Genomic DNA, 22,577 nt, shown 5'->3' with positions numbered 1-22,577 from the left:
GGAAAAGCCTGGTCAATCAGGGCTGCTGGGAAAGTGGGAGTTTGAAACTAGTCCTGCCGCTGGAATTCAACGAACCTTCAGTGGACTGGGGTGGGGATGGAGGGGGAAGGGGCAGAAGAGAAGCCCTATGTAGAGGTTGAGGTTGCATCCAAATCATTTTCTGAGCCAAGTCTTTAGAAAACAGTGGTAGCTGCCATAACAGTGTGTGAGGTTCAAACACAGTCTGCCCTCAATGGTGCAGAGAGCCCCAGTGATCAAGGATCCAGCAGACGCTCAGTCCCAGCCACACAGAAAGGGGTGTTTCATTCAGAATAGTTGGCTAGCCATCAGCTGGACCACTGCAGGTTCTGACTAGAGATCTGGATCTAGTGCAAAGGACGACTGACCAAAAGTGACAAAGTTTAAACTTTGGGGGCCCTGAGAGAAGCCATGCAATGTACAGTAAGGCATCTTTACTGTTATGGAGTTTGTGAGCCCTGGAAAAAGGTCATAGACTCAATCCAATCATAATTAAAAGATTTATTGATTAGCTGCTAGCAGGGTGAGCAATCTCTGAGCCAAACTTGAGAATTACATGAAGGTGAGGTAAGGAGAAGGTTTTTTTTTTTAAAGGCAGAAAAACTTCAAGAAGACCTTCAATATCTATGCAAGCAAAGACTGGACTGGTCTGTTTTGCTATGTTTAAGTGTTAGGGAGATCAAAACAACCTTTGGGTATCAAAAAAGCACTTAGTTATATCATAACAAGTAGATAGTCACAGCTGCATATTTTTGGGTGAGGTCACTGAATCAGGGTTACTGGCAACTTATCTTCCAGGGACTGGAGTCAGAAAAACAGATAGTGGGTACCAAGATGGATGCCTAGCATAAAATGGCATTTCATTAGCTATCACACTCACAAAGCAACTGAAGAGTGTGGTCAGTTCAAAGATCAGATGCCAGTCACCAAAGGGGGGAAAATTGCATTGCATTGCCTAAAACCTTATTTTACATATAAAAAACTAGAGAGAAGACTTTGCAAATTGCACAATAACCTTACACAGTCACCTGCTACTATTGCTTAACAGGCACAAATCTGAAAATTTTCAAAACTACCAATCACACACACACACACAAACACTTTCTTTTTTTTTTCTTATATTGAAAATGGATTTTTTTTTATACAACATATGAAAAAAATGACTGGTCTGTTCTGCCACGTTTAAGTGTTAGGGCGATTCAAAACAACCTTTGGGTATCAAGAAAGCAGTTAGTTATATCATAACAAGTAGATAGTCGTTCCTCCCAGTTCCTCCCCACCTCTCCTCCCATCCAGATCCACGCCCTTTCTGCCTCTTTTAAGAAAGCAGGCATCTAAGGAATAATAATAAAATAAAATGAGACAAATCAAAAACAAACAGATCAGAATATGACCAAACAACCAAGCTAGAAAAAGAGCCAAAGAAACACACACAAGCACATACACAAAAATGCATATTGATACGGAAACACACACATTCATACACACAGGAAGCCCATAAAAACCCAAAACTAAAGGTTATACTGCATACGCAAAAGGCTTGTAAGGTAGGAAAAAGAAAATGAAACAACACAAGACACCCTGATTTAACATCATGAGACCAAGAACCTCCAAAGATGGCACTGAGTTTGTTTTCTGTTCAACATCTACTGCCAGGCAGGCAGACCACCCTCAAGAGAGGTTTGTTTCCTCATTGAGACTCCCTTGGAGAAACCTAACTTTTCATTCGCAAATGGCTATCCATTGGAGATACCTTCTGGGTTAGGGATAAAGGCATATGACCACTTTCCACAAGAAAAAAACATTTTGATAAGCCTTGTTGGATGACCGATTCTTCTTTCTGTTTTCTATGGAAAATAAGGCTATAAATTTATAGGAGGGGGAGTACTAAAACTATATATTAAAAATCTTACCATCTTAAGGTAGCATGTTGTTTTGTGATATTTGTCATGTTTAAATACACATTTTGTTTATTCTACATAAATATGTAGCTCAATAACTTTGTATTCTCCTTACATGAATCTAACGAAATTATACATAGTTCATATGCCAAAAAAAAAAAAAAAAAGTGTTTCCTGGCTGAGGTGGTGGATGAAATCAGCCAGGCTGATTTGTAGGAGGTCTGATTCTCAATGTTATTTGCCAGCACTTAGAGTAGGAACAAATAACTTTTAAAGCTTTGGTTAATGGCTCAAAAGACCTGGAGTATGATTCAGCATGGTCAGCATGCCCTTATTTGTTTCTGTTTTAAGAACTACTTTTATTTATTCATATGTATGTGTGCCCTCAAGTTTATCTATATCATGTGCATGCTGGTGCCTTCAGAGGCCAAAGGGTGTCAGATCCCCTGGAACAGGAGTTATGGGTAGTTGCAGTCATGGGCCACTTAATGTGGCTTCTGGGAACCAAACCTGGGTCTTGGGCAGGGCAGTAAGTGCTCTTAACTGCTCTGCCATTTTTCCAGTCCCTTTTGTCTCAGTGCTGCGGACTGAACCTAGGGGCTTGTAGATGCCAGGTAAGCCATCTGCCGCTCAGCTGTATGCAACATGTATTTTGGTTTTGTTGGTGGTTTGATTTGGGTATTTTGATATTTATGAAGTCAGTAAGAATGGGTGTCTGTGCCTGAACTGCTAGCCTTAAACTCCCAGAGATCCACCAGTCTCCACTCTCTGAGTGCTGGGATCAAGGGTCTACCCCACCTGGGCCCGGTGGTTGGTGGCACACACCTTTAATCCCAGAACTACAGAGGCAGAGGCAGGCAGCTCTCTGTAGACCAGCATGGTCTGCAGAGGTCCAGGACAGCCAGGGCTACACAGAGAAACATGGTCGAGGGTGGCAGTGGGGAGGTTTGCCCAGCTCGGCTGGACTTCATTTCCTGGGCTCACTGCAGTTCCATGCAGTCCCGGGAATGAGTAGAAGCAACACCACCCCACACACAGACCCGAGCAATGCAAACCTCCTACACAGAAGCCTGCGTTTCTTCCTACCCACAGGCTCAGCACACAAGGACGGTGACCCTGAAAGTCGCTGATAAATGCAGTACAGCTGCAGAGTAAAGAAAGTTGGGTCCCTGTCACTGCTTAAAAGAAAAAAAGAAAAAGTGGGAAAGCTAATTATGGACTTGCAGATAGTGAGAAATAAACTTTTCATAGTTAAAGTTCTAGAAGTTTTCTGTTACACAGCTCATGGTATCTTACCAAATACTGTTCCTATGAGCCAACCAACAGGAATCCTTTTCAAGTGTGTTATGCATAAGTTTAATTAACTCTTACTGACTTCATTATAAACATTTATATGTATATATGTGACATTTTAATGTATTTAAAATGAATGTCTAAAGTTATATTTTCTTTTTGTGGGTCCAAGTTTAAATTGCTAGTTAAATTGAAGTGTATTTGTATATTTTTAGTGCACCTAAAGTTTGGGCTTTTTTTTTTAAGCAGACATTTCTAAAGAAACAGACCTATCTGTAGTGGTATAAATGAACAAAGACTCTCATATTTAAAGATTTGGTCCTGGTTGGTGGCACAGTTTGGGACAGTCATGAACTTTTAGAGGTGGAATCTTGTTAGAGGGAGCAGGTCACTGCAGGCAGAGTTTAAGTTTTTAGATTCAGCCACTTTCAGTTTGCAGTTGAGGATGTGTTCTCTCAGGTCTTGCTCCCACTTCCAAGCCTCCAACCACTGGGTGCTATCACCCACCAATGCAACTGCCCTTTAAAGAGTGTGGATTTCCCTTTATTCCAACCTAAAGCTGAGATATCCACCAATGCTAGAGAAAATGCTTCTACATTGGGATGAGTGCTGGCCTAGAGGACATCTGCATTCTTTGTAAACTATGATTCTTTCTAGGTTTCATATTCTAAGTTCTACAGGACTCCCTGGGTTACTATTAATAATCCATATTTTTCTTGCTCTTTCTTCCAGCTAAAAATGTTCCTTCCAGGTGACTTTAGCTCTTTCTGGACACTAAGAGCAGAGCTATAGAACCTAAGTATCACGGCTGGCTTCCAGGATAGGATTTATTCTCTGGGTTTTACCTGTGACCCTCTCATGCCCAGTGCATGCCCCTGAGGCTTCTCTGGGATGTTTCCTATTCTGGTGAGCAGTGCTGCCTTTCCAAGCCCTTGATCCTTCCAGGAAAGCCCTTCTCTACCCACAACCACTGGTGCACGGACGTTCTCAAAGTCCGTAAAACAAAGTAGTCTGTGGGGAGGGGCAACAAATGCCTCTTCTATCTTTGGTTCTAAGACCTATTGTCTCTCCTTGTCTCTGAAAATCTTCAATAGACAACTCTGTGAGCATTTGCACATCTTTTTGCCTTTCTACCTTCCCAATCTGTATCATTAGTCATGAATAAATCTACAGAGCTGGGTCAGGAGTACTTTGAATTTAGGTATAAATAGATAGATATGGAAAGGGGTTAGATATAGAGACATAGAGAGAAGAAAGAGAGAGATTGTGGAGTTTATGGCTCTCAGAAGCTTGCCTTCCTTATCTGAAATTTTCTTCAGTAGATTATCCCGGCTCTGTCCACCCACAAGACGACTTTCTTCAAGGATTCATCACACTGATGACCTTGATGGGAAGTGGGTCTGATGTGCTGGAATTTTCTGATAAACCCTGAGTGTAATAAGCTTGGACTAAGAGTCCAGTTAGTGAAAGTGTCCTGTACATACCAGAATCCTCATGAAAAGAAGCCCTGTATTGTTTGTTACATTTCTCTTTTCTTCTCTGATAACATATGTGATGATTAATCATGACTGTAATCTTGTCTGGATTAAAGGACACCTAGGGGATCAGTAAAGCACGCACTGGGTGTCTGTGATAGCATGTCCAAGGATGAATAGCTCATGGAGACGCTGACCTAACACATGGTTTGATTCTCTGCTGGATTCCAAATGAGAACAGACTCTATAGAGGTAGAACTATGAAAGATGGTGCCGCTGGGAGGAAGTGGGTTGTGGCTTGTGCCTTTGAAGGGCAGATCTTGACCCTGGCTTCTCCCTGTGACTTCTTTCTTTGCTCCCTAATTACCATGGGATAACCAGCTTGCTTCCTCTGTGTCATCTGTTTAGGTCTGTCTTGCTGCAGGTCTAAAAGCAATGCATACAGTATATTTCAGACCAAAACCTCCTGAACCAGTGGTCTTCGACCTCTAGATCCAGACCTCATTGGGAGGTGGATGTCAAACGACCCTTTTACAGGGGTTGCGTATGGAATATCCTGCATACAAGATATTTACATTATGATTCATAACAGCAGCACAATTACAGTTGTGAAGTCTCAACAAAAATAATGTTATGCTTGGGGGTCACTATAATATGAGAAACTGTATTAAAGGATTGAGAATCCAATGGGGTAAAATAAGCATCTTCAACAAGTGGTGCTGGTCTAAATGGATGTCTGCATGTAGAAGAATGCAAATAGACCCATATCTATAACCCTGCACAAAACTCAACTCCAAGTGGATCAAAGACCTCATCAAATGATGAACTGTGGTGGTTTGAATAGGTATGACCCCATAGACTCTTGTGTGGCATTATTAGTTGGTGTGGTAGCCTTGTTGAAGGAAGTTTGTCACTGTGGCGGTGGGCTTTGAGGTCTTATATATGCCCAGGCTATGCTATATGCTGTGTGTGGACACAGTCTCCTTTTGTGGCCTGCGAATCAAGATATAGAACTCTCGGCTCCTCCAACACCATGTCTGCCTGCCTGTACACCGCATGCTTCCCACTATGATGCTAATGGACTAAACCTCTGTAATTGTAAGCCATCCCCAAGTAGATATTTACTTTATGAGTTGCTGTGGTCTTGGTGTCTTTTCGCAGCAATGAAACCCTAACTGAGACACCAACCAATGACTGGTCCAGCTTGAGACCCATGCCATAAGAAGGAGCCCACCCCTGATACCTGCCTGGAGGGCCAGGAACCAGAGACTGGATAACCCAGAGACCTAAGATAGAACCAATCACAAATGAAAAAAAAGTCAATGAAACAATTCCTAATGATATTCTGCTATACTCATAGATTGGTGCCTAGTCTAGTTGTTAACAAAAAGGTTCACCCAGCAACTGATGTGTGACCAGCCAAACATTACTCAGCACTCAGGTAATCCTGTGGAAGATGGGGAGAAAGACTTCAGGAGCCAGAGTGGTCAAGGACACTGCAAGAAAACCCAGAGAATCAACTAACATGAGCCCATAGGAGATCACAGAGACTGAACTTCCAACCAGGGACCTAGGCATTCCACACATATGTTACAATTGTGTAGCTTGGTCTTCATGTGGGACTCCTAACAGTGGGAGCAGAGATTGTCTCTGACTCTGTTGCCTGTGTTTGAGACCCTTTCCTCCTATTGGGTTGCCTTATCTAGCCTTAAGAAGAGAGAAGATGACCAGTCTTATTATAACTTGATATTCTATGATGGTTGATATCCATGGGAGGCCTGCCCTTTTCAGAAGAGAAACAGAGGAGAACTGGATGGCAGGGGGTACTGGGAAGAGAAGAGGAGGGGAAATTCTTGGCATAAAAATAGACAGACAGATAGATAGACAGACAGACAGACAGAGAGATAGATAGATATTGAAAACTGCTGTCCCAAACCATGAGCCCAAAGAAATAATTCATCTTCTAAGTTGTTTTTCTCAATTATGTGCCACATTTATGAAAAAGAAGACCCAATTAATACATTTATAGGCAAATGACAGACCCTGACAAGTGGACATATGCAAGATTTCAAAACACAAAGTTATAACAGGATTCCCATAGTTGTTCCAGCACTGGTAACTAACAACAGTCTAAAATTAGAATGAAGTTAATATTTTCTTCTATTACTACTATCAGCCACTTGTAACAGGGCCCTAGAACTTACGAGGTCCCAAGATCTTAACACAACTGACTCCATGGTGAAATTATGGATCTGAGAGCCAAAATACAATACTCCAGTGTGAGTGTGCATCAATGACATTAAAAAGTGGGCTATTTACTGTCTATTCCAACACTGGTCCTAGAAAAGCTTCTAAAATCACTTAACTATTGTATGTATGTGTGTTTTACCTGCATGTATCTCAGTTCATTATGTATATGCCTCATATAACATTTGGGGAAATACAGCAAAAGGAAACATTCGTGTTCGAGGACATTTTTAAGAATGCTCTGTGAGTAAAGCCTGCCCTGTCTAGCGCTCCAGTCCTTTCCTGGCCCCCTTGTGGTTGGGTGGGACCTTGCAACAAGATCTGACCAATCTGCTACAAGGGTGAGCATCCCTTCCAGGATGTATTTAATTGCCAATGTGACTGTCTTGGGAGCTCTATTTTCCCTCTGGCACGGTGACCAACGACATTTGAGATGACAGCTGTTGTGCTAGACTTAGTTCCAGGGTGATGATGATAAGCAGAGATCTCTTGCTAACCGCTTATGTAAGTGAAAAACAAGTATGTTATTTTAAACCATTGAGATCTGGGGGTTGTTTGTTTTAACAACACAGACGAGCCAAACATGACTGACAGGCATTGACTTATGAAGGCAATTGCAAATAACCAAAGTGTTCTTTCACATGGGAAAGTGAAATAAATGATTATGCATACAGATTATAGATTATTTTCTTGGCAGTGAAAACCACTCTTGAAGAATATTGAGTAAGATAGGGAATCACTCACCATAGAAAATTAATATGCGAAGAGAATATAAAACAGAATATATTAAAAAAAATTCATATATAAAATTATATAAGAAGTTTGCATGGTAATTGCTCAACGGTATTAGTTATTTCAGTATAATTAGAAACACGTAAATAGTGAGCCATCCCAAATCTAACGTGAATTACATTCTAGCTAAGGCAGTTTTAAGCACTGGCTTGTGCTATCTTGTAGTGGTAAGGAGGTGGGATGCTGGCCTCACTCACCGTACCTGCAGGGCATGAGCAAACCAGCATCTAACTTGAACGTATCACTCGCCCTTGGTGCATGAGGAGCTGCGGGTTTTGAGCTCAATGATGCTGCAGAGCCCACTGGCCAAAATCCCAGGGTTGCAAGTTTTAGGCCAGGATGTTGGAAGGGCTACCCACCCACACTTCCTGACTTGTCCTAAAGACCCTGGTTTATGCTGCAGATGCTTCAGCTGCTGTCTTGACTCTAGCCTCTCCCACAGCTGATGCAGGGACCAGATGGTGCAACCTGGAAGTGTGGAGGTGTAAAAGCCTAGGGAGCAAGTGTTGCTCAACTGGACAGGAGGCCAGAGATAACTCAGGAAGGGAGAAGTGATTACTCTATGCCGTCTCTCTGCAGATATCCTGCAAGACTGAACAACCAGCTCCACTTGCCACCTGCTTTGGTCACATTTCTAATCTAGCACCCCTTTCTACTTTGTTTCCTTCCTCCTCACGGAGTTTGACTCCTCCAGGAAAGCATGCTAAGGAATGGCCTCCTCAGCTACTATCATCAGGTGTGGCTCCAAGAATCAGCAATGCTTTCTTCTAAAGTAACTCCCGTGATCGACTCTCTGCCATCCTCACTGCGGTACACAGCACTGTCCCCCACCAACATCAAGCCCTATCTATTCTTGGAAGAAGCAGGGGTGAGGATTTGAGACAGCCTGAGCATAACAATAGAGGCTCTGCTACCACGATTGCTTAAATTTTGGCCAAGTTGTCTCAAGTTAAGATAGCCTGCTACAGGCTTTAGACATAAGGAATAGAACATCATTCCACTTCTTAAGACCTGACTGCAGATTCAAGGTTTGCTCGTATGCATGGGTAGCTATGCTGGCTGGTTTGATATCCACTTGATATAAGCTGGAGTCACTTCAAAACAAGGAACCTCAGTGGAGAGAATGCCCTTGGGCTGTGGGATAAGCCTGTGGGACATTTTCTTGATTGATGATTGATGTGGAGGGCCTGCCACGCTCTGGGTGGTACCACCCTGGGCTGGTAGACCTGGGTGCTACAAGAAGGCAGGTTGAGGCCGGAGAGATCAGCATTTAAGAGTCTTGGCTGCTCTTCCACAGGTCCTGAGTTCAATTCCCAGCAACCACACGGTGGCTCACGGCCATCTATAATGCGATCTGATGCCCTCTTTTGTCATGCAGGCTTACATGCAGATAGGGTACTTAAATACATTAATAAATAAGTCTTTAAAGAAAAGGCAGGCTGTGGGCTGCTGCATCGAGGTGCTATAAGAAGACAGAGCAAGAGATAAGAAAGCAATTCAGTCAGCAGTGTTCACCATGACTTCACTTTCTATCTCAGACTTCCTGCCCACGATTCGTGGGGTGACAGAGCGTGACCCGAGAGTTGTGAGGTGAAATAAACCCTTTTCTCCCCAAGTTACTTGTAGATGTGGTGCTCTGCCACATCAATAGAACCCCCAAGACAATACCTTTTCCATTGCTCTGCTATAGAAGGTTTCTACACTTTTCTGTAGATGGCTTCCGACCCATTAAAGCCATTAAATTCTGACCCATACAAGCTATTGAAAAGCCCAGCACTAGCTAGCAGCCAAGCCTCCCTGGCGCAGGGATGCATTTCTGTTTCTCCAGGCCCCTGGCTGGATATCCAGACCTTCAGATCTGGCTCCACCTGCCTCAGCTCTGGAGTGGAGCCTTTGCAGTGGTGGAGCCAGACTCCCACGTGGGTGTCCTGTTAGCTGGGAGCCACCTGCTCCCTGACTCTTGGCCTGCCTTCACTTCCTGACAACTGAGCTTGTGTGGGTAACTCTCACCCTTAGGTACTGACCCTTGGCCTATGGCAGATCTTCTTGGCCTCCACTTCTAACCCTGACTAGTAACTCTGAGCTGCCTGGAGCTTATTTCATACAATTCTATCTCTCTTTTTTAAATACTCTACTTTCTCTGGTTCATACTAAGTAGCATCTAGATCCGACTGGCCACAGAGAGATCTGGTTGCCTCTGTCTCCCCAGTGCTGGGATTAATAGTGTGTACCACCACACCCACTCTGCTATCTAAAAAGACTTGAGCCTAGATTCCAATGATCTTGTACTTGAGGGAACTAGAAGAGCAGGTATTGAAAACGTGACCATAAAACTTAACAGAAGGCCCATATAAATGAGAACAAATTCTATTAACAGAAATAACAGTAATAGCTTATTGAGCACCTACTGTGTGTCAGGGACTAGCCTGGGAGTTTAAAAACTTATTATAATTTAATTGGGTGCCCATTTTCACCCCTCTTTTAGAAAATAATAAGGGATGTTCATTGAATCTTGTTTCTTTTGTGTGAGAGTTTGGACAAAACGTGTCTCCCACAAGCTGCTGTGTATGAACACTTGGTTCCCAGATGGAGGTGATATTTTGAGAGGTCCTGGCACTTTTAAGAGATGGGACCTGGCTGGAGAAAGTGGATCTGGGGTTGGAGGAGATACCAGAAGTTATAGCCCAATCCCTCTTCAGCAACCTGGTCTCTTGAGAGATGATCAGGAGCCTCTTACTCCTGCCATTGTCTTCACTGTCTTGATGGACAATATCCATCAAACTGTGAACCTACGAAAGTTTTTTCTCCTTTAAGCTTCTTCTATTCAAGTGTTTGGCCATAGTAATGAAAAAAGCAATCAATACATATTGCTTGTTGTACAATAATCAGTCAAGCTCAGTAGGGGTAGTACACGCCTTTAATCCCAGCACTCACTCGGGAGGCAGAGGCAGGCAGATCTCTGTGAGTTTGAGGCCAGCCTGGTCTACATACTGAATTTCAGGGCAGTCAAGGCTACATAACAGACCTTGTCTCAAAAAAACATTTTAACAAAAAAGTCAGCTAATACCTTGAATTTTCTTATCAGTCCTGTATCTTTCATAACAAAAATAACTATGGGCATTTTTATTTTTAAATTACACTTATTTATATTTATTTATTTATATGTGGACATGTGTACACACAAGTGTGCATGCCACAGCATATATGCATGGCTCGTCTTTGCTACTCTGTGGGTTCTTCTTTTTTCCATCCTTTATTCACCTGGTTTCACCCCCTAACACTAGATAGAAAATGTAGTGTAATTTATCCTGTGTGCCTGGCCCTTTAAAGGATCTCCAGTTGCTCATCATTTGGCCCTTTAAGAATTCTTAGCCATTAGAACTGCTTGATCCTAAGACCTTCAGTGTAGGATCTAAACAAGGCAGGAAAGTCTGAGGAAGGAAGGTTAAGTAGAGTGCGAAGAGAAGGTAGTTGGGGCAGAAGGTATCCTTTGGAGACAGCTGAGCCAGGAGAAGCCAAGCTGAACAGCTGGGCTAGAACAGTTGTTATAGTTTAGAGCTGCTAGTATGGGAGAAAGTGGGAGAAGGGGCTGTTTAAGCAGAATGTTGGGGGAAGAGAAGTTGGGAGAAATGTTTGCAGGTATTAGGCTAGAAACGGGGAGGAATGGTTGGGAAAGAAATTAGATTCAGGGATATCTCTCTCCTTCCTCCCTCCCTCCCCCCATCTTCTCTCTCTCCCACCTATGTTCCTCCTTCCTCCTCTGTCCCTCCCTCCCCTCTATCCTTCTTTCTCTCCTATTTAGTGTAGGGGGTGAAATGGGGGCAGGGAATAAAGGGTGAGAGAAAGAAGAACCACAAAGTAGTAAATACGAGCTACATGTGTGGAGATCAAAAGACAACCTTGGGTCCTAGGGGATGAACTCAGGTCAACAGACTTGGCAGTAGAAACCTTTACCCACTGAGCCTCTGTTGACATTATTTATAATGTTCAGTACCTTATACTATTGATCATCTCCCAAGCTGGGTAAAGTTCTGAGGTTTATAATAGCTCATAAATTTAGCTAGCATTATGTACAAAAAATGGTCATTCTTTTTCATCTCAAAGATTTACTTTATATATATATATATTTATTTATTTATTTTGTATGTATATGTGTGTTGAGTGTATATAATTATATATAATAAATTCTCAGAGTGTACATTTAGCAAAACAGCAAGAGTAGGTTGCTTTTACCAGGCTCATAGTATGAGGCATTCTATTCCTCCTGTAGAGGAGGCCTCAACCAATCAGAAAGTGGTTGGTTACCCCATCACAGTCATGCCACTGTTGAACCAGTAGGAACATCTTGGCTATCGTAAAATTCAGGGTCCAGCAAGCAGTGAATACGATCATTGATGTTTTTTTTTTCTCCCCCAACATCCTGCATAGCACCTTCTAGCACCATGTGTGCTACTTAGCAGGGAGAGAATTTTCTGTCAGTCTGAAGTTGGTTTCTCTATGTCTTGCACCAAAAATCTGTTGTATCTCCGGCAATAGGGTCTTACCTTTCAGCTATGAGTGGTAACCAAAAGCAATAGCAACAGCCTCTGTTGCTTTGGATGCTTCCGGGGCTTCCCTAAACAGTAAGTCATAGGGAGGGATTCCATGCCCAACACTGAGATTTTCATTTAATAAGCCATGCCTTCTGGAAGCCATAATGCCTACCTGTGCAGGGTACCACCCCAAACTCTATACTCCTCTCACCATTCTCCATATCCTCCCTCAAGCCTTTAACCCTGGATATCTGCTCATATCCTTTCAAATCACTTATATTCTACTATCCCCTCTAACTGAATTTTTACTAGGGTTGGAAGATGATGCACCCTTCATTTGGGTTAACTCTTCCACTATCTCGTTTCCACTTCATGCTTGAACCCCAGTGTCTGTACCTTCTACTTCCACCTTTCCTGTCCTTTACCATCCCTTCTCCCTAATGCAGCCATGTCTAGTGGTCTATTTCTAGCTTCCTGGCTTTCTACTGTGCTAAACATATAAAACCAAAGATTCAAGGCTAGAACCCACATATGAGACAGAACATACGTAAGAGACAAACTTCTCTTTCTGAACCTGGATGGCCTTACTCAATGTATGTATATATTGGAGTTCAATCTATTTACGTGAAAATTAGTAATAATTGACTATTATTTACATGAAAGTAGAAAATGCTTTACCTCTGAGTAATATTCTATTGTATACAGGTACCATATTTTTCTTATCCATTCGTGAGTTGATGGACATCTTGGTTCATTGTGTTTCCCACCCACTGTGAACTGAGCTGCGCTGCGCTGAGCATGCATATGTAAGTATCTCCGTAATGGGATGGTCTTGAGGAGGAACACACTGGTATGATTTAGTTAAATAGTCATGCTGTCAAGCTGTCTTCTAAATATTTATTCTTATACCTACACATTTGTGCTAAGACTTTGGTCAAAGAAGTTTCTTTGAGCATTAACAACACCAAAAAGAAGCCAATCCCCCAAAAGCAAATAAATAAATAAATAAATAAATGAGAGGACATGAAGTTGTAAGGAAAGCAGGATAGAGGACACTATGGGGGGGGGTTAGAGGGAGGTTATAGATATATATGATCAATATACATTTATATAAATGTATGAAACTTTCAAATAATAAAAAATAGTACTAAAAGGAAAATATATATACACTAAAAGGTTACTGTGTTGCTGTTTATAGTATCAAGAATCTGGAAATAGCCTGATTATCCATCTAGCAGTTTATATTTAGTATATGGAGCTGCATTCACTAGTGCCATATTTTATACTATAAGCTCATACACAAGAAAAAACTAAGTCTATGGAAACCAGATTGGAAACGTGTCCAATATATCGTGCTGGGTGAAAAAAAATGATACAATTACATTTCCTGTTCTTCTAAGAAAAAGCGTATTTATGAAGTACCTCATTTATAAATTTATAATATAGTGTATATATGTGTGTAATGTCTGAAACATTAGGTCATTAACATTAGTGACCTCTTTGGCTGGTGTCCAGTGGCTAAGGAAGCAACAGGGATAATAGAGTGCATTCATTTTCTAGTTTACATACAGCTGAGGTTTCTTTGTGGTTTGGAAGCATCTATGACTTTTATATGGAAACATTTTCCATTTCCTTGTTTAAATGAAAACTCCACTGTCCTGCCCCTGTGGTCATGAGGTGTCCATTCTATGTTATATTGACTCATCTTTCATACACAAGTGGTTGAATTTCCATATTTGTTAGTATCTAAATATTGTAGGCAACACTCCATATATTTTGTATTTTTCCTTCTGTTTTATTCTGTGACTGTGGATGAGTTTATCAGAGGTATTGGGGACTGAATCAGGTCTTTATGCCCAGAATCACTGAGCTATAGCCTCATCCCCAGTTAAAGAAAAATGAGACATGATTTCACTAAGTCACACAGGCTGGATTTGAACTCACAGTACAGCCCAGGCAGGTGCCTCTGCTTCCCAGTGGCCAGGATGCCAGGTGATAATTATCTCAACATAAAAATGGTGACTAGTGGTATTATTAATTATTGTTGTTATATATATTTACCATGTACCGTACATTTACTATGTGCCTTAGCAGGTACAGTGAAATCAAAGCTCACGGAAATCCAATCTAATTGAGAAATCTCTATTGATCTTTAAGTACCAAAACATCTGTGCATGACTCTGAGTGCATCACATTCAGGTAAAAAGATTATATGTACAACTTCAGAAATGGTCTGAAATAAATAGATGTCGTTGCCAGTGTCTGTCTAATTGAAGTCTGAGAAAATAATAAACAATGATGATAATAATATTGAATATACTGAGATAAGAGAGCATGAGTTGGGGTGCCTAATTAATCCCAAATGTCCCCCAGATGGTGAACTTAAGGAAAGCAGTGTTGAACCTACAAGGCATTGAGAAACAGCCTCCTCAAGAATCATATAAGAAAGCAAGCTTCTCATAATAAGGAGGTGAGTGAAGCAGGACTGAAGGAATGGGTGACAACTAAAACCAACTTGGAGAAAAGAGTTACCAATGATATGCAAGGGTAAGTATATACTTAAGATCTGGCTGCTTTATTTGCTGTGCAGCTTATGTTAAAAATCCAAAGTGTAAGCAGGACATGGTAGCACACGCCTGTAATCCAAGCACTCAGGGAGGCAAAGGTAGGCTTATTGCTGTAAGTTCAAGGCCAGCCTGGTCTGCAAAGTGTGTCCAGGACAGCCAAGGCTACACAGAAGCTCTATCTCGAAAAACAAACAAAAAGTCAAACAAACAAAAAAGCAAAAGGGTATACTTTGTTACACACAATGATGCACTGCAGCTTCCATGATTTTGTTTGCTTATTTGTTTGCCTGTTTTTTTGGTGGGGAGGTTGCAAGGGCAGAAGGAGAATATGGAGGGATGAGGAGACCAGTGGGATTGTGGTTCATGATGTGAAACTCACAAAGCATCAATACAAAGTTTGTTTGTTTAAAAAAAACAAAACCCTTATTTATTGCCTGGGCAGTAACGGCACATGCCTTTAATCCCAGCATTTGGGAGACAGAGCCAGGTGGATCTCTGTGAGTTTGAGGGCAGCCTGGTCTACAGAGTAAATTATAGGACAACCAGGAAATACAGAGAAATCCTGTCTTGAAAAAAAAACAAAAAACAAAACAAAACAAAAAGTTATTTATTTATTTATTTATTTATTTTTTGCTTGGGTTTTGTTTTAAGACAGTAGCTCAGTAATCCAGGCTGACCTCAAACTCAAGATGTAGTCAAAGCTGACCTTGAACTCCAAACCCTCCTGCCTCTGGCTCCTGGGGCTTCAGGTATGAAACACAAACTCCCAGCAATTTCTTTTAAACAAATTTTGAATTCTAGTTAATGATGTGTATTTTAAAATTTAAAATTCAGTGTGCCAAAGACAGTAATTTATTATGGAATATATAAAAATTCTATATTCAGTGAGCTAACCCAGACCCAGAAAGACAAACACAACATATTCTCTCTTACTTGTGTATGTTAGCTCAGAATCTTTAAATATTTACAACCTGGAATAAGTACAGAAACCAGGAAAATGAGACAAATTGACAAATGGAGAGAGGTAAGAAGAGATGGATATATGTTGACATGACAAACCTGGTACCATGTTAAGGACAACATCGCACTTATAAAAACATAGATGTTCCCTGAAAAAAAAAAAATCTCTCAACTTAGCTATAGGTTTAGAAATTTCCATATTAAAATGCCGGAGGAAGACGGGCTGATGTCCATGGGAGTCTTCCCCTTTTCTGAGGAGAGAGAGAGGACTGGAGGTTTGGGTGGGCGGTGAGAAGGAGTGATTGGGAGGAGAGGAGGGAGGGGGAGCTGCCATCTGGATGTAAAGTAAGTAAATGAAAAAAGTAAATAAATACAAGTAAAATGTTGGAGAAAGAAAACGGAGAAAGAATGGAATAAATAAGAATAATATCTTGTTGTTTCTTTATTATTAATATATAAAGTAATATATTATTATAAGAATACAAATAAAATAAGAGCATAAATTGCATCATGAGTCACAAGAGGGAGTCTGAGGTGATCACTGTATACTGACAAATTGAATTACAGGGGCGTAAGGTGCAAAGATAAACACTATGAAAGCTAATAGTTTCGATAAAAATTGGAACATGGAGATGAGAGAAGATGGGAGCTAATTTTATTCTGTGCCAAACAGAAAATGTCTAGACATTTTCTAACAAGAGAGAATATTGCTAGTATTTGTTTATTTAAAATGAAAGAAATGAAGTCAAACCAACTTATACCATTAAATATAGATAAGATTAACTAATTTAGTATAAAAGCACAATTCAGTGCTGTGCTTTGTAAAAGATATTTGTATGTGCACACATCCCTACATACTTGTGAGTTAGAAAACCTAAAAAAACTGTACTGACCAAAAGTATACAAAAACAGAGCAGAGAATCAAATCTATTACATTAAACAAGACAAGATTCCACTCAAAGACATTAATCAGAGAAGATCCCATCGAGTTGGGCTGAAGAGCTAAGTGGCCACTACACAAGTGGATCTTGGGCATTTGGAACATGGCTTATGTGACCAAGAAACGGAGTTTTAAATTTCATTATGTCAAATTAAGTTAATTTGCTACTTACATTACATTGTTCAGGACACATTTCTGTCACCAAAGAAACTTACTAGTTAACGTTGCTTGCCAAAGTTAAAGGCTGCAATTCATAGTGGAGTTATGTCCATTACAAATATCTCTATTCGTGGTCACACAGCCCCTGTGGTGAGCTTGTTCATTTTGGTCAACCTGACACAAGCCAAGACATATCTAGGAAGAGGGAGTCTCCAAATTGCCTCCATCAGATTAGTTGTTGAGAGGGGGACAGTTTCTTGATGGACATGGGATGGCTCAGCCCGCTGAGGGTGGTGTCACCCATTGGTAGGTGGGCCTGAGCAGGTGGGCCTAGGCTCTGGAAGAAAGGAGGTGGGGCAAGCCACAGCGCACAAGCCAGCAAGCACCGTTCCTTTCTTGCCTTGACTCAGGGCCTGCTTGAGTTCCTGCCCTGATTTCCTTCAGTGACGTACTGTGACCAGCCAAATAAACCCTTTCCTTCCCAACTTGTTCCTGGTGTTTACCAGAGCAACAGAATGCAAACTAGAATCTACAAGGAAAGCTTTGTATACTGATTAAGTTTTAAGTGTCTCTAAATAGCCTCCTTTTTAAGCATGAAATTTGGAGGTTTTGTTTGTGTGTTTGTTTGTTTGTTTGTTTTGAGCCAGGGTTTGTCTTTGTGCTCCTGCCTGCCCTAGAACTCACTCTGTAGACCAAGCTGGCCTCGAACTCACGGAGATGGGCCTGCTTCTGCCTCTTGAGTGCTGGGATTGAAGGTGTACACCACCACTGCCTGGCCACTTTTAGCATTTTTTTTTTAACATCTAAGGGTGGCTATCCAAAGTTGTGAGGCCATGTGTCACTGTCCTAAAAGCACATTCACATACTCCGTTCCCCAAATGATAACATTGTGGTGAGAATACAATTAATGGGAATTTTTAAAGTGTTCTGAATTTTTTGGAAGAAAGTCATTGCATACACATTTCTGTGTAAGCAGAGTACATGGGTCCCCAAGGGGGAAAAACAGTTTGTCTGGCCTCACCTATTCACCTTAATTAAATCCTTCAACCCCTGAGTTCACCAGAGGAACAATGCTCCTGACTCAGACGACAACTATTTGCAAAACATTTCTTGAGACTTCCTGTCTTGAGACCTATTGGCTGCTGAATAATCTAAATCTTTGGCACCGTGGTGGAAGCCAGGAGACAGTAGCTACAGTCGCGCTGCTCTCTCTCTGCATTAGTAACTGATGGTGAGTCATACCTACCAGTGTAGGAACAAGTATAAGGCAGATGGCTCACAAAGAAATAAATACAGAACAAGATAGACCTCACCAAAGCCACAAAATCCTTACTCCCTTTCTTCTCTGCCATACCATATTCCTCATAAGTATTGTGGCACTCCTCCAAGACCATAAAGCAAAGAACTTCGGTTGGTACTGCTGCGGTAACCGTCCATGGGCAGCCCAGTCATCTCTGGGGCTAGAATTGCCTGCAAGGGAAGGCTCATTGCCCCTTCTTTTCTACAAGTCCTAAGTTCTTTTGATTTTTCAGTGTTTGACAAGAGGGGGTTTCAATGAATCCACAGGCTGGGTAGCAGCAAGCAAGAGTCCGGCCATTAGAAGGCATGGTTCGATTGGGGCTTATGTTGCTGTTTTTCTCTCTCTTCAACTCAAATGAAGATGTACTAGATCCCGTATTACAGTGGTTTTATTGTTGCTTTGATATAGGGCCTTACTATCCATCCTAGCCTGGCCTCAAATGCTTTTTTTTTAAGTTTCTTTTTTTTAAATTAATTTATTCATCTTGGTCATCGACCCCTCCCTCCTTTCTTCCCAGTCTCACCCTCCTTCCCCCCACCCAGACACCCAGCTCATCTAGTCACCTGTGGCCTTGTAGGGACATCCCATCCAGGGGAAGTGATCAAAAAGCAGGCAACATAGTCTGTGTCAGAAGTATCCCCCACTTCCCTAACTAGTGGGCCCACATGAAGCCTAAGATGCCCATCAGACTTATCTTCCTGGAGCTTGTAGTATGTCTATCCTGTACTATATGACTAAAATCTGCTTATAAGTGAGTTTATACCATGTGTGTCTTTCTGAGGCTGTGTTACCTTAGTGTCTCAGGGGCTGAGCTTATAGGCATGCCCACACCTGTTTGTTGACTGTTAGACAAGGATGGGAGAAAAGAAGGCTGAAGCAGATATCCCCACAACATGGATGTACTTGGCGCCACTAAAGCTGTTTGGGTTGTTTCTGTCTTCTTTTGAAGCAGCATACCACCCCTCAGTCTCCTGTGAACGCTCAGTGTGGTTTTTCTCCAGCTAGCGGATGGCTGGCTCCAAGCTCTTAATCAGCCCTTTTAAGATGTAGTTAGTAGGCTATGACAATGTTACTCATTTGGTGAGAACGTCCACCCGACAGGGCTGCTCTTGTGAATGGTGTATTTGCTGACATTGCCACAACTAAAGACACCCTGTAACTTGGCCATTGCTTTTGTGTGCATGCCAGAACAGAGGTGCACATTCATCATGTCTTTCTAATGGCCCCTAAAATGGTATGAAATATTCTAAGAGATAGGTCTTGGGAATGAAAATAGGAACTCCTGGCTAACTGGTTGTAAACTCCCTGTTCCCCCTGGGAATCCCTTAACATTCTGTAGACCTTTGGGACACAGAACATCTCTGTACAATGAAGGCTTGTGGAGGGTTTTCTCTGCACACATACAGGGTAGGGACTGGAAGAAAGCCTCGCCATGGGGAATGAAGCTCTATTGCTTAAGAAAACAACACCAAAGCCCAATATCCTTTTGCTCTTGTGGCGGAAGTGATGAAGAAGGCTATACATATTGGTACTTTTGAGTGTGACATATTTGAGAGATCACATATACCTTCCTGGAGGCTGTCAATTTGGGTAATGGTGTTGGGTGAGTCCCCTGAAGTAGACTCTGTTTGGAATACTGTATTCCTGTGTGGATTGATTCTTTCTTCTAGAGAGGCTGTCTGTCTGACTTCACCAGTGAATCACCAAGAGAGTGCTCACCAATGCCAGAAGCTCAAAGGATTCTCTTTTACTTTTCCCAAATATGATGCATTCAGTTTTCTACAGGGTACCTCCTTGTGCTCTCCTTGCTGTAAGTCTTAAGTGGATCAACACAACTGATCAAAAGCAGGTAGCATCCTAGAATCTGAGAGGTGAACCAAGGGCAGGTTGCTTTTACCTGAGGCTGCAGAGCTTGGAACTGGCCAAAAGCACAGTACAGCTCTCAGAATCAGAAGCCAATCCACAGGCCTGAATGGGAACATCTTGGAGTGCTCATTTTGTTTGTTTGTTTGTTTGTTTGCTCACTTAGGAAATGTTCATTGAGAGTCAGATATCTGCTGGATATTATGCTGAGATTCATTCTCATGCTCAACTTGACACAACCTGGAGGGAGCCTCAGCTGAGGAACTGCCCAGATCACACTGGCTTGTGGCCATGTCTGTGAGAGACAGTCCTGACTGGCGCTTGATGATGGATGGTCCAGCTCGCTGTGTGTGTCACTGTCTCCAGGTAGGTGTGTATGGGCCCTATAAGAAATCAAGCTGAGCTTGAGCCAGCAAACAGCATTCCTCTGTGCTTTCTGCATCAGTTCCTGCTTAAGTTCCTGCTCTGATTTCCCTCCAGGACAAAGTATGGCCTGGAAGTGTAACCCCCCAAAAACCTTTCCTTCCCTAAGTTGATTCTGGTCAAAGTGTTTTAGAACAAAAACAGAAGCACACTTAAACAGGTGCTGTTAAATGTTTATCTATGCATTAAAAAGGGGAAAGACACAAGCATTGTCTTCTGTGGGTTTGACGTTCAGCAAGGAGCCGATGACAAAGGAATGTACCAACAGGCAATAGAAAGCAAGCTGAAAGGCGTTCCGGAAGCAGGCAGGCACCTGCCACAGGTTAACATTCCAGCCTGCGTGGGCCTAATGGTTGACTAAGCCAGCCAGTCTAGAGCCTGTGTTTGTTCAGATTCTTCCGTTTGTGAGCCAGGGATAATGATATCTGTGTTCAGATGCTTTGAATTCCACCTGGGAAAAATGATCCCTGACGTGAATGCAAAGTTGTTCTGCCTCCAGCATGAAAGATCGCTGGGCATTTTTTTTTATGGTGTCACATTTCAAAAGCCTGGTCTCAAGTAGAATGACCGCCCCCTCCCCCATGGGCTCCAATCAGAAAACCTAATGGTTCTGACCTAGCTCTGTCACCAGATGTAGTCTGTTCACCTGGAAAAGGATTGCAGCTCATTTTTAAAGAAATACAATATTATTAAGGGCTTTCAGAATTTCATACGTGTATATTATATATTTTGATTATAGTCCCTTCTTCTAGATCCACTCCCCAACCCTCACTCCTTTCCAACTTTGTGTCCTTGTGTGTGTGGTATGTCTGTATGAGTTACCCAACGCTATCCAATTTGTGTTGCTCCTATACTCATGAGTTTGAGACCACTCACTGGAACTTGGTTGACCTATCATGGGTCACACCATTAAGGAAGAGTGACTGTCCTTCACTGAGAAGCTACCTCCTGTCAAAGCTCCTCAGCTAGGGGTGAGAGCACATGCGCCCCTCTCCTCCAAGCTGGAGTGCTAAAGCTCTTTTTATTTCCTTCCTTCCTCCCTTCCTTCCTTCCTTCCTTCCTTCCTTCCTTCCTTCCTTCCTTCCCTCTCTCTCTTTCTTTTGTTGTTGTTTGTCTTTTTGAGACAGGGTTTCTCTGTGTAGCCTTGATTGTCTTGGAAGTCACTTTGTAGACAAGGCTGGCCTCAGACTCACAGCGATCCACCTGCCTCTGCCTCCCTGAGTGCTAGGATTATAGGCGTGTACCACTGGGCCTGGCTGTTCTTTTTATTTTCTGATCATATCATTTAAAAAAATGTCATTTCTTTAACCAGTCTTCTCAATATAAACACAGTATAGAGTTCATGGTTAGAAAATTTCCCCAAACAAAAGCAGCTCAGGGAAGGAAAGGGTTTACTCGGCTTACACTAGCAGGTCACATGAGAGTGTGAACTCGTCTTGGTTTGTTCGTTACAACAATCTTCATGCTGCACTGGATATAATTATGCACTTTTTTTGGATTCTCAAAAGTTTTAGAATCTCTTCCAACAGTTTTGCAGTAATTTGAGTTCTTTCCTTTTTTTTTTTTTTTTCTTTTTTACCCTATTTTGGTGTTCTTCGTGTTGCTTATCCGTAGGAACCCAGCATAATAACTATAAGTGCCATTTACCGTCTATCATCTATTTCATGTGATCATTATGGAAACTCTAAGCATCTCACTGATGTCATCACCTTTATCTGAAATGGAAGGAAATGGATACACTGAGAGTTGGGAAATATCCCTGAGTTCCACAGCAGCTAAGAATGAAGAGGACTGTCTTCTCCAAGCTCCAAACTCATAACTGCTCTTCCAGCCAGCTCAACTGATATAAAGAGGGAAGTAGTGGGGTGGGAGGGGGGAGGGGTAGTGAGGTAAGGTGGGGAAAAAAAGAAAAAGAAAACACCAGAAAAAAAATTAAAATCTGGGAATATTTTTTCACCCTCTTTCCTTGAAACATAAATAAGTATATTCAGACCCATGGAAAATGTATAGTATTGCAATTCATATTATATGCTTTAGTGGAAAACATAGGGCTGATAAAAACAATTATTCTTATTTTCATCATTACAATGTCATTATCTGGGTCTAT

General features: G+C 41.8%; 1 long non-coding RNA gene across 1 annotated transcript; it reads left to right on the top strand.

Moving 5' to 3' along the window:
* Positions 1-8,410: 8,410 nt before the first annotated feature.
* LOC132649047 (uncharacterized) lies at positions 8,411-22,317 on the top strand. Its single transcript, XR_009587469.1, has 5 exons — positions 8,411-8,594; positions 12,964-13,064; positions 14,632-14,728; positions 20,214-20,413; positions 22,085-22,317. It is a non-coding gene; the product is annotated as an uncharacterized LOC132649047 (long non-coding RNA).
* Positions 22,318-22,577: the final 260 nt, after the last annotated feature.

This window comes from Meriones unguiculatus, chromosome 1 (assembly GCF_030254825.1).
Source record: "Meriones unguiculatus strain TT.TT164.6M chromosome 1, Bangor_MerUng_6.1, whole genome shotgun sequence".
Lineage (NCBI taxonomy): Eukaryota > Metazoa > Chordata > Mammalia > Rodentia > Muridae > Meriones > Meriones unguiculatus.
This window is presented reverse-complemented; position numbering and strand designations above follow the sequence as displayed.